Source organism: Coturnix japonica, chromosome 28 (assembly GCF_054131305.1).
Source record: "Coturnix japonica strain WE chromosome 28, WE-NBRP24, whole genome shotgun sequence".
NCBI lineage: Eukaryota > Metazoa > Chordata > Aves > Galliformes > Phasianidae > Coturnix > Coturnix japonica.
The window spans coordinates 4,923,072-4,933,108 of record NC_140690.1 but is presented as its reverse complement, the minus strand read 5'-3'; positions in this window follow the sequence as shown (position 1 = coordinate 4,933,108).

Genomic DNA, 10,037 nt, shown 5'->3' with positions numbered 1-10,037 from the left:
CGCTGTCAGAAATAACGGCAGCTGTACAGAAGCTGGATATATTGTGGGACAGTTCTTGTAACCAGCTGATTTTAAGACCCTGCCAGAGTTGAGAGTCTAAATTGCATGTCAGAAGAAAACTGGGAAAGTGGTTATTGCTCATTCTTTTTCATTTGCTGATTCTTTCTTTAGGGTTCCTTTTCCAAAGGAGATTCTGGTGCTGGAAGCAGTTGAAGAAAGAACCTAAGCAGCTCTTGCCAAGAGTGCTTGAAGTCCCTGTGGAGAGAAGCAAAGAACTTGGGCTTCCTCTGGGATGCTCCCCACCATGTCTCAGGAAGGAGACAACTGCTGTTCCACTTTCTGCTCTGTGTGTGGAAAGGTACGTCTGGGTTTCTTCTGCTTGTTTGTTCTTTCTTTTTCAGGCTTTGAAGGAGAAGGGGTGGAGCAAGGGGAGACCCACTGGTCATTTGTTACCTCAAGAACAGGATGGATTCTGCATTGACTGTGAAAAACCTGGGCTAGTAGCATGGGCATGTTTCAGGCTGGACTCTTCTTTGGCTGCTTGGTTTCCTTTTGGCTACAGGGAGACAGCTGTCTAAAGGTGTGTTTTCAAACCCACTCTCCAAAACCATGTTTCATTGTTGCAGGTGGTTCAGTGTGCTCTTGCAGTGCAGATGCTGTAGTTTGCTGTAGAATCTGAATGGTTTCTGTTCCTAGGGATGGAATGGGAGGAGGTAGTGAGAAGAGAATTCAATGCCTAAGGGGAGGGGAGATCGGGGATTGGTGGGAGTTGGAGCCAATAGGAGGGAGAGAGAAGTTGGGCGCAGGGTGATGGTAACATCCCTTTTTGACGTCATAATGCTCCTTTGTGACATCATAATACTCCTTTGTGACGTCATAATGCCCCTTTGTGACATCATAATGCCCCTTTGTGACATCATAACGCCCCTTTGTGGCGTCACAATGCCCCTTTGTGACATCACAATGCCCCTTTGTGACATCATAATGCTTCTTTGTGACATCACAATGCTTCTTTGTGATGTCATAATGCTCCTTTGTGATATCACAATGCCCCTTTCTGATGACATAATGTCTCCCCTTTGTGACGTCACAATGCCCATTTGTGACATCATAATGCTTCTTTGTGATGTCATAATGCCCTTTGTGATGTCATAATGCTCCTTTGTGATATCACAATGCCCCTTTATGACGTCACAATACCCCTTTGTGATGTCATAATGCCTCTTTGTGACATCATAACGATCCTTTGTGACGTCATAATACCCCCTTGTGACATCATAATGCTTATTTGTGATGTCATAATGCCCCTTTTTGACATCATAATGCCCCTTTGTTACATCATAATGCCCCTTTGTGACATCATAATGCTTATTTGTGACATCATAATGCCCCTTTGTGACATCATATCACCCCTTTGTGATGTCATACTGCCCCATATGAAGTCCAGGCAGAGTCAAAACTTATGGACCTGCACGAGGATCACTTTCAAGACAGTGGCTCTGTTGCTTCAAGCTTATTTGTTTCGTCCTGCCGCCACTCTATTACCAAGTATCAACAACCTCTTGCATGATTCAACTTGCAAACGTTTGACACTAACCCTTGTGTTTCTGTGCCTTCCTAGATAATTCGAGCCTTTGTCAACCCCAAAGATCCAAACCAAGTAGTGATGTGCAGTGTGTTTCCATCAATGGAGAGTTCTTATTAAGCACAAATCGCTGCAATTCGGATGACAGCCTTCCACATGGTAACAGTGATCGACACAAGGGGCTCATCCACGTTCATGCTCTCATATCTCCTGGCTCTGCTGAAGCTCCTGACCTGAGCCTGCCAGACACCACAGTCACCTGCCTGGATTGTGACCCACTGCCTTTGCAGTGCTGCCCATCCCAAGCACAGCCCGAGTGCCCCAGCAGCAGCACCACCATGCAGGAGCAGGTCAGCATCAGTGAGGTGAAGCTGAGCATCTTAGATGGGGACTTAGAGTCAGGGTGCCAGTCCCAGGCACCAGGCAGCAGCACCAGCTCTGAGCCACTCTCATCTTGACAAGAGGAGTCCCATCTTCACCTTTGACCTCTCAAGCCCTCCTGTCTTTTATTGAATAAAGTCACTCTCATGCTCAATCATCGCCTTGGCTGCATTCCGAGTCTTCATTCACAGGGATTGGGATGAATGCAACAAACAGCAAGGCAGCTCAGCTTGCAATGCTATGGCTGTGGGGTTCGTGCAGGCAGAGCTCTGGGTTCCCATTTTGCATGGCTTTGGGATGTCAGCAGCAAGATCTCTACCATTTTGTATGGCAGCAAATAATCTCTAGCATCCATGTTGCTGCTCATGATAATCCCAGTCTTCCTGGCTGTCGCTTTGTGATACCTTTTAAAGCCTTTTGATACTCTTTGATGCCTTGGCTGCTCCCTAACACCTCTGTCCTCCTGCCATGTTGACTCACGTCTCCCACTTTGAAGCTGGCTTTGCAGATCATCTCCAGCCCTGTCATCATCACGCTGCAGCAGGAGGTGCTCACCTGGCCCAGTGTCTGGCAGTGCTGCTTGTTCTGCAGATGAGCAGCTGCCTCCTCATCTCTTCAGCTACAGTAGTTTTTCTCAGGGCAGTTAGATGCAGTCATGCTCCTCTGGATTTGGTGTGTTAAATCCATGCTGCATGGCAGCAGTCAGTGCAATACAAAGGTGTTCTGTGTGCCACAGCATTTCTCCAGGGGCTGCCAAAGGTAGAAGCACAACACAGCACCATCCTTCTGACAGTAATGTCTGTGAGTGTTAGACATGTGAGCACTGCATCATCCCCAGCGTGTCAGTGCTTTTCCACACCAACCTGACTCTCACACTCTGCACTGAATGTAACTCTGCTCTTGTGGAGACAAATGCTTTCTGTCACATCCTCCATCCCTGCAACCATTTGCCGGTAGGCAGCTCTTGCAGAAGAATCAAGCAGCAGAACCTTGTGCTCACCCTACAGCATGCAAATGCTATGAAAGCAGAAATAACCTGGCGTGCTCTGGGTCTGCAAGGCTGCACAGATGGGAGAGGTAGATTGTGTTTTTGCAGTGGAAGTTTCCAGTATTTTCAGTACATAGTGTAGGCCCTAACTGAATGTATAACCCTCTTGTAAAACAGCTGTATAAGTAGTTTTTCCACCAAGAAAGTTGCTGAACAGAATTAAGTTCAGACTGGGGGCATTCTGACATGGGGAGAATTGAGACAAGCACAAGATAAATACGCAGGGTGGGTAGAGCCCAGCACAGCACAGAATGAATGTACTGACTGTTGGAAACATTGCCCTTCTCTGTCCGCAGAAAAGTACAAGGCAAACCTAAAAACAAGAGGTTGGTAATTGACCTTCTATGGAAATGAATCCTAGCAACAGTCTGGAGGAGTGTGTGAGCCTGAGATGCTCAACCAATGAGAGCCATGAGAGCATCACCTGCATTGGGTTTAGGGCACAGAACAGAATTGATTTCACTGACTGGTGTGCAGTTTCTCCCTTGCCAATAGGGGATGTGCGCGCAGTATTGCAATAATGAATAAGCACTGCTGCTATCGCTGCCAGCTTTGCCTAACTAGAAATCTTTGACTTTGAGAGTTTCTCACACAAGGGGAGAGGGTAAGAAAGTAAAGAGGCACAGAAAACTAAGGGAAACTGCTCTTCTTTATCTTATCTATAAAAATTGATACGATGCTGTTGTGCATTTTTTTTAATTTTATTTTTAATTTTTTGCTAATGTCAGTTAGATTGTTTTAAAATATCCACACACCAAAATCTGACTACCAAGCAAATGTAATGAAAATGAAATGAAGGTGAGTTAGTGGGAAGCACAAGGCCATATTATATCAGGCTCCAGCAAATTTACAGGCAGTCACTGCATGAAGAGGTAGATCTGAGTTGCACATTATATGATTCCCACAAAGATTAAGGAAATCTGAAGCTTTCAATATATTTTTTTAATTCTTTTTTCATTTCATTTTTAAACACCTGACCCAGACCGCAACCCTCACAGGAGCTGTAAAGATAACAGCATTAACCCGCAATGTAACTCTAATCCTAACCCTTACCCTGATTCTAAAATCGTCTCTAACTCCAAATGCAACAACAAAAATGATGCTAGAAGTTTGTAGCAAAAGGAACCTTAACCCTGATCATAATCCCCAAAAAAAAATCATTATGGTAACAATAATCTTTACCTTAAGAGTAATATTAATCAGAGCCCATATGATGCCTGCATCCAATCAGAAGCATGCTTTGCATTATTTAAGAGTTGTATTTTTTCCAATGAACTCTCTCTATTATCACGTTTATAAAGTAACAGAGTCTGTTCTTTTTCTCCTGACACTGTGCCTTACTCCTGACATCCCCTGGAAATGACCCAGATAGGGCACCATCAAAGTAATGCTAATAGTAATGTCAATCCTAAGGGTATCTCTAGCCCCAGTGTTAATGGGACGCTAACAACAATCCCAACAGCCTTAAACATTCTGGTGGTGTGAAAGAGGTGCTGCCTTGCACATGCTGGGCAGTCCCATTGCCTGTTAAATGCAGGCGGCAGCGTAGAAACATGATGCCCGTGGTCAGAATGCCCTGTGGCAGATCCTGGCACCGGAGAACTGACCGGAGAACCATGAGAGAACTGACAACAAATCACTCGACATCAGAACCGACCCAGTGGTTATTTACAAGCCTTGGGTGACCCAGACAGGATCTCAGAGTGGTGAATGTAGGTACAGAAGTTGTTACTACTCTGTTTTCTTCTAAAAGAAGTGTTTTTTTTTCATTTCAGAAGTTGGGGGGGGGGGGGGGGGGGGGGGGGGGCGGGAAAGGGATATCAATTTAATTACTCATTAATTTATTGACAGACATTCACGTTTGCTACGTTTGGAGAAGTTTTTATTTGTTTGCTGTGGTTTGATTTTTTTTTTTTCTTTTTTTTTTCCCCCTTCCCTCCTCTTCCATCTTTGTGTTCTTCCCCTATAATCAAAAGAGAACGGATCCCCAGGGTCTGTCCCGCAGACGTCCTTTCCGTGGTCTCTGCTGCCATCTGCTGGCCAATAAGCGGAACTGCCATTGTTGGGCGTTTGGTGCCGCAGGAAGCACAACGCAGATCTGAGTTCTGACCGGTCTACGCAGCAAATCCGCCAATCTTTATTGCGATAAGCCCTCCAGACAAGAGCATAAAGTCTTTGCCTGAGGGCAGGGTTAGTAGTAATGGATGTCAGTTTTGAAATTTCCAGTCTATTCACCATAGCACTTTCTGCCTCCATGTCCCATAACCAGAGCAGCTATGCTGGCATGCTCTCTTGGTTTCTGTCTAAACCACTGTACTATATCCATCAGTTCAGCTGCTGTATTATGGGCAGCAGGGTTTGGGGGGTGGACACTGGTCAGGGCACTCCCACCAGCCTATCCTGCATTTTTTTTTTTTTCATTTATGGGTTACAATCAGTCAGATCTCAAATAGATCTAGTCCAAATGGAACCTCAAAATCTGACCTTTTAGTGCCTTCATTTACAGAGTCCATTTTATACAGATTCCCTTGTACAGGGCCCCCATGGTCCTCCAGACAGTTGTTACTGATCTTCCATAGGAGAATGATTGAATTAGGTTTTTTTCCCATCAAAACTGCCACCTGTCTTTCCAGTTTTTCAACACTATCATTCAATAGCTGATTTGCATCAGCCTGAGCCTCTTCAGTTATGTTCAGACAGTTCAAGGCCATTAAAAGTGGCCATGCCACCATGAACACAGCTAACTGTCATTCTCAAATTGTAAGTATGTCTTTGTTAAGACCATGGAAATACTCAGTCAGGTGGGCCAGGGACTCATGGACCCTCCCTACGTCCCACACAGGGCCCCATTTTTCAGTGACAGAAGCAGTGCTGCATTTTGAGGATCCTAGGAATCCCAGGACATGCCCTGACAAAAGGTCATTCAAAGGGGTAGTCTTTCCCCATCCAAACAACTCCATGATATTCACAGAATCACAGAATTGTAGGGGTTGGAAGGGACCTCCAGAGACCACTGAGTCCAGCCCCCTGCCAAAGCAGGTTCCCTACACCACGTTGCACAGCTCGGCATCCAGGCAGGTCTTGAATATCTCCAGAGAAGGAGATTCCACAACCACCCTGGGCAGCCTGTTCCAGTGCTCTGTCACTCTCACCGTAAAGAAGTTATTGCACACATTACTGCAGAACTTCCTATGGTGCAGTTTCTGTCTGTTTCCCCTTGTCCCTCCTCCACACACTGCTGAAAAGAGTCTGGCCTCACCTCTTTGCCCCCCACACCTCAAATATTTATAGACCTGGATCAAGTCCCCTCTCAGCCTTCTTTTCTCAAGGCTAAACAGACCCAGTTCCCTAAGTCTCTCCTCATAGGGGAGATGCTCCAGGCCCTTCACCATCTTTGTGGTCCTCTACTGGACTCTTTCCAAGAGATCCCTGTCTTTTTTGTACTGGGGAGCCCAGAACTGGATACAATATTCCATATGAGGCCTCACCAGGGCAGAGTAGAGGGGGAGGATCACCTCCTTCGACCTGCTGGACACGCTCTTTTTAATGCACCCCAGGATGCCATTGGCTTTTTTGGCTACAAGGGCACACTGCTGGCTCATGGTCAATCTGTCGTCCACCAGGATGCCCAGATCCCTCTCAGCAGAGCTCCTCCCCAGCAGCTCTTCCCCCAGCCTGTACTGGTGCATGCAATTATTTCTACCCAGGTGCAAGACTCTACACTTGCTTTTGTTAAACCTCATCCGGTGTCTTACTGCCCAGCTCTCCAGCCTGTCCAGGTCTCGCTGAATGGCAGCACAGCCTTCAGGTGTGTCAGCCAATCCTCCCAACTTCGTGTCATCAGAAAACTTGCTGAGGGTGGTCACTATCCATTCATCAAGGTCGTTGATGAAGATGTTGAACAAGACCGGACCCAGCACAGACCCCTGGGGGACGCCGCTAGTTACAGCCCTGCAGCCAGACACTGCACCGCCAACGACAACCCTCTGCACTCTGCCAGTCAGCCAATTCTCGACCCACTTCACTGTCCACTCACCTATCCCATACTTCCTCAACTTTGGTATAAGGATGTCATGGGAGACTGTATCAGTTATAGAGGTTATAGAGTTCAATTCCTGTAGTCAATTTGGCGGCCCAGGTGGGACCAGCTCTGTTCGCTGCAGGACCAGCTGAGAGGGAGACACTTTTGGCGCACCCTGAGATTTCTCTGAAGGACTCCCTTCCTCACCTGATCACTGCAGGGACAGACAAGGACCACCCATAGGTGGATCAGGTATGTGTATGGTAAGTGGAGCCCATATGTCTTGAGGAGACATCCTACACAGTTTACAGCCATACGTGCTGCTCCCAGGGAGGTGAGCTCATGGCTTTGGTTGCCAGCTGGGTAGGAAGACTCCTTGGGTGAGTTCCTATGAAAGGGAACTGTATGTCATATGAATGGAAACAAGAACAAATACTCTCTCCCAGGTAGTTGACAATAGGAGGGACCTAGGTTGGTCTCTCCTACGGGTATGGGATATAGTGGATAGCCTGTCAAATGGTAGCCTGGGTTCTCCAAGTTGTAATCACGGGGGTTATAGGTTGTATGTTCAATATTATCATCTGCTTTAAGTGTTTGGTACCGTGTGTCAAGCCGACTCTGGGAAAAACATTAACGTTTGCAACTGGTCGACCAGAGTATGAGTGTTATTAAGATTCCAGCTAGAAAACGTTGTCAGCATTGTGTAGTATGAATAAACCATGGTTTTTGATCTAAATGTCAGAGTGAGTGTGGTGTGAGTGAGACACAGAACAGCTGCAGGGTGAGTGCCGAGTCCCGATCCATGTTTCCTTCCTCCTGTGAGGGAAATGGCCAGACACGGACAAAGTGAAAGACTGTGTTGTGTGTCCACTCATAAGTACTTTCTGCTTGTATGTAAGAAGACGGGAGTTTGTACTCTGTAGATTAGTAAGATTGTCCTGAGGAGAGGTATACATTCCACCCGACCAATGAGTGTCAACCCATTTATGTAATACTATGTACTGCTTGTGAGGAAGTGTGTGAGGGAGGTGGTTCAATCAGTGCTGGTTCTGTGGCACAGTGTTTATAACTGAAGAATACAGACTGTATTAAGGGAGTTTATGTGAACTGAAGAACTGTACTGTTTGACAAACTGTTTTGATGGTATAAGAAAGTGTAATTGTTAATGATATATGGAAGTGTACTTGAGGGAATGTGGAAGTGTATCTGAGCATACAAACAGAGGAAGCATTTACAGAAGAAAAAAGGTTAAAGTGAGTTTACCTGCATTGACATGAGAGCAACACCCTGCACCGCAGCCCTGTGAGCTGAGCAGAGCAGAGCAGAGACACAGTCCCCATGTATCAGGTAGTGTTATTCTGCTTACCAAATGAATGAGTTCACTACAGAAGAGGCAAATCTTCCCCTCTGCTCCATTTGTGGCATACTCTGGAGTTCAAGACATTGCAAAGCTATGGCACATCTACTTTCTTTCAATGATGACGCCTTAGTATGCTCTGGGCTGTCATTTCAATTGCATCTAAAGAAGTCTAGGGTCATACCAGCTGACAGGAAGCTGGAAAATGTTGTCTCATTGTAAGGAAGAGCAAGAAAGATGACATGGGCAATTATGGACCTGTCAGTCCAGAGCCTGGTAAAATTATGGAGAAAATGATGGTGGGAGTTATGGAAAAACAGCTGAAGGACAATTCTGTCATTGGTCGCAGCCAACACAAGTTTGTGAGGCGAAGGTCCTGTTTAATTTAAGCTCATTCTGTGACACATTTATCCGTTTAGTTGACCAAGGGAAGCCAGTTGATGTAATCCTTGAGGATTTCAGTGGAGATTTTGATACTGTTTCTCACAACAACCTTCTGGACAGAATGTTCTGCATATGGCTAGACAGAAACACAATGTGGTGGGTGAGCAGTTGGCCAGTAGGTCAGTCCCAAAGGATTATAGTCAGTTTTTTCCATCAGGCTGGTAGATGGTCACTGTCGGGGTCCCCAGGGTTCCATTTTGGGGCCACTTTCCTTTCATGTTTATGCAGATGACTTGCATGCAGGACTAGAAAACGTTCTGAGCAAGTTTGCTGATGAGACCAGATGAGGAGGTGCTGTTGCCTCGACTGAGGGTGGAGAGGACTTGCAGAGAGATGTGGACAAGTCAGAGAAGTGGGTACCAGTTGGTCCTAAGCACCAAGTGCAGAACGTATAACAAGAACAAGTGCCTGATTGTGCACCGCAGAACATAAAGGACATCAAACTCTGGGAGAATGTGCAAACGAGGGCACTGGAACTGAGAGATCTGAAGTTCAGAGTTTCACAGGGATTGACTGCTTGTTCAGACTGGGCCCTTCTCACATCCCTTCTCACATCCTGCAATGAAACATAGGTCTCATATGGGACATGAACCTCACAGCGTCCTTGCACCACATGTAGAGCCTGGGAACTTCTGTCCCCATGTCTTTCATTTAACATCATACGGACCTCCAACCCATTGCCCCAGGAAATGCCAGGAGCCAACATGAGAGACAGGATCTCTCTACCACTGGTCTTGCAATCAGGGCTTGACCTGTCTGCTTCGTAAGGCAAAGGAGAGGTTTCTTAGCATGCCAGTGCCTTTGCCTGCCTGTAGTCATGGCTTCCAGTTATCTTCTCTAACAAGTCCCTTGGGAAGCTTACTTGGTAATGGCCCTCAGTGGGCCCATTAATACTCCAAGAAACTTCACTGTTACTTCTGATTTTGTCTTGTTGAGCACTTTGTGCAAACTTCTCTCTGCACTAGAGGCTGATGAACTCAGCATCAAATGCACCCTGGGCCCATTATAACCTAAAGAATCTCCTGTGCCTTATGCCATCTTGTTATCTTCTTCAGGTTATCAGAACTTGTTCAGCAAAAAGGAGGGATATCTGGAGAGAGCTTAAAGAATCCAGTATAAATTTATTGTCTATTTATTTATAGTTGGGTTTAAAGAAGACATTAAAGCAGCACTGTGCAACTGATACCAATCCAGGATGTCC